The sequence below is a fragment of the Rhinopithecus bieti genome, unplaced genomic scaffold (assembly GCF_001698545.2).
Source record: "Rhinopithecus bieti isolate Rb0 unplaced genomic scaffold, ASM169854v2 scaffold_24263, whole genome shotgun sequence".
Lineage (NCBI taxonomy): Eukaryota > Metazoa > Chordata > Mammalia > Primates > Cercopithecidae > Rhinopithecus > Rhinopithecus bieti.
The window spans coordinates 264,687-267,373 of NW_016811410.1; the positions used below are offsets into that span (position 1 = coordinate 264,687).

The 2,687-nt window shown below is 64.1% G+C and overlaps 1 protein-coding gene across 4 annotated transcripts in view; it reads right to left on the reverse strand.

The window, feature by feature from the left end:
* MTG1 (mitochondrial ribosome associated GTPase 1) overlaps positions 1-2,687 on the reverse strand; it is a 30,402-nt gene that overhangs the window by 1,842 nt on the left and 25,873 nt on the right. The window lies entirely within an intron of this gene.

A 2,687-nucleotide genomic window follows, 5' to 3' on the forward strand; every position in this document is an offset into this window, starting at 1 on the left:
TAGCGCGGCGCCGGCCTCACGCGCACCCTCGAGGTCCCGCGCGCGCCCCCGCGAACCCCTCCCCGGGCACTGCCCCGCGCCCCTCCGCGGCCGCCCTTGGCTGCGCCGCTGTCGCAGAGGAAAGCGGCCGCCAGTAGCAGAGCCCAGCACGTTGCGGGTGCCCAGTTCATCTTCGTGGGGCCAAACCTGCGGGAAGAGAGGGAAAGGGCCCTCAGTTTCCATGGAGATCGGGTCCCCAGGGACGGAGGGCTCAGGGCTGGAGAGCAGAGGGACCCTCGGCTTTTGTGGGATCAGGGTGCCCCCAGCATCTTGGAGGCCCACGCAGGCCTGGGGGGCGCGGTTTAATCTCGAGCATCAGGGACTTGGGCCTGGGGGAGGCGCTGGGAAGTGGCGGGTGGGGCAGGCGGGTTCTGCACCTGAAGGTTGTGCACCTGGATTGGGGGCCTTGAAGCGGGGCAGGAGCGCCGCGGTGGGAGCGTCCAGGCCTCGGGGGGCGTGCAGGTCCGGGGGGCGTGGGGCAGGCCTGGGGGAGGGCCGCCATGCTCCTGGGCTCTGCACGCGTTGCTGGGATGCGAGGCGGGGGGAAGCATGGGGGCAGGGGCGTTGTGCTTGGAGGATGCGGTAGCGGGGACCAAGAGCTGGCTCAGGTAAGGGTCTGGAGCGGGGACGGGCCGTGCCTGGGCCTGGCGCCCACCTTTGGGGCCAGAGCCTGGGTGCGGGCCTTGCGGGTGCTGCGGATGTCAAGCGGCTGCTGACACCGTGCGGACCCCGCCCCAGCAGGCCCGTACCCCAGGGACGGTCCCTCCCGCGCACTCCCAGCGCTCCATGCCGTCCCCGGTCGCCTAGTTCAGCACCTGGCGGGGGACAGGACGGGGTCGAGTAGCGGGGTCGCCTTCAGACGCGGCTGTCCGGGCGGCGGCTGCATCCCCTGCCTGCGCTGCCCCGCACTCCCGGCTCTGTACCCGCCCCAGCCTCCCGGCCTTACCCGCCACGGACCTCGGTTGGAACCGCGCGCCGGAGTATCCGCCCAGGGGCCGCGGCCGAGCGGGAAGGAGCGGGCGGGCGGCGGCGCAGACCCTCAGCCGAACCGCGGAGCCGAGGCGCCTGGGTTTTGCGCGAGGCCTCCGCCCTGGGATTGGGGCGGGCAGTCGCGGAGGCGCATCCTGGTGAGCCGGTGGGAGGGGAAAAGGACGTCCCCGTCCCCCATCCTCGCGGCCTCCCGTCCTCCGTCACCAGCCCCCTCCGTCTCCTGCATCACAAGGTCCCTTCCCCGCGGTCCCCACGACCCCGCTTCCTCCCCCTCCCCACCCTGGTCCCCACCCGGGCCCATCCGCCTGTGAGTCCCGGTGCCCGGGGATGAGGACCGAGGTCTTGAGAGGAGAGGGTCCCTGTGCCGGCCCCACGGAGGCCCGAGCCCACCCCGCGGTCCCTACCCCGGCAGGTGCGGCTTCTCCCCTTGTTGTCAGCTGCGGGGCCGGGCAGGGACCTCAACCTCCGACCTTGTTTCAGGGAGGATGGGGTCGCCTCTCACGATCCCCAAAGGCTTGCCACGGCCCTTCCTGGGCCAGCTGCCTCCCTCCTGTTAATTCTGATGCCACCTGGGCCCACAGCGTCTTCCCAGCCCAGGGCGGCCGCGCCTCCGGTGAGTTTCAACTGAGGGCGGTGGCCAGCTCTGAGCCTGGTTCCGGGTGCACCGCCCACGTGGGACCTCTGCTGTCCCGTGTAGGGTTGCCCTGCAAATACGTGACGAATAAGTGAATAAATACTTTCTGTCTTCTAACTTGCCGGATATTAGAAGGAAACCAAGCTATGCTTCTCATTTATAGCTACCGTTAAGGACTGAACAGAAGCTTAGCTTTCTGGGTGAGATGGACAACAGTGTTTTTAGAACCTCTGGAAAGAACATGTATTTGAAAGTGACTGACAGGTCTTCTGCGGCCATGGGATGTGGAGGTGGAAGTGGCGGTCATCATAGGTCTGCACACTCTGGTCGAGTCCCCCTTTCCCATCACACACAGAACAGCCAGCAGTGAGCTGCTTACCCCAAGGAGTCAAGGGGGTTCTTGGGCAACCCCTGGTGCTGGAGCCGGCAGTGGACAGCGCCACAGCCAGACCTCGCTTATTTTTGGCTCATGAGGAATGTCTGTGACTGTTCCCTCCCCTGGTCCTGGGAGGGGATGTGTAACTTCCACTCAAGACAGTGACGCGGCTGGAGGGTGGGGTCGTCCCCAGCACACAGCAGAGCTGCTCTGCACTACTGGGTGTCTCACCTCTCGCCCCTGTTTTAAGTAGTACTCCCTAGACTTGCAGCTAGATGTGTACCTTAGACTTAAAGGATGGTAGAATTTCTCTACCAGAACAAAAAATAGCTTTAGGAAATATAAAAGAAAAAGTCATTCATAGCCTGGCATGATGGCTTATGCCTGTAATCCTAGCACTTTGGGAGGCCAAGTCGGGCAGATCACCTAAGGCCAGGAGTTTGAGACCAGACTGGTCAAAATGGTGAAACCCCGTCTCTACCAAAATTACAAAAATTAGCCAGTCGTGGTGGCACGTGCCTGTGCACAGGAGGCTGAGGCATGAGAATCACTCAAACCCTGGAGGTGGAAGTTGCAGTGAGCTGAGATTGCCCCACTGCACTCCAGCCTAGGTGGCAGAGCAAGATTCCGTCTCCAAAAAAAAAAAAA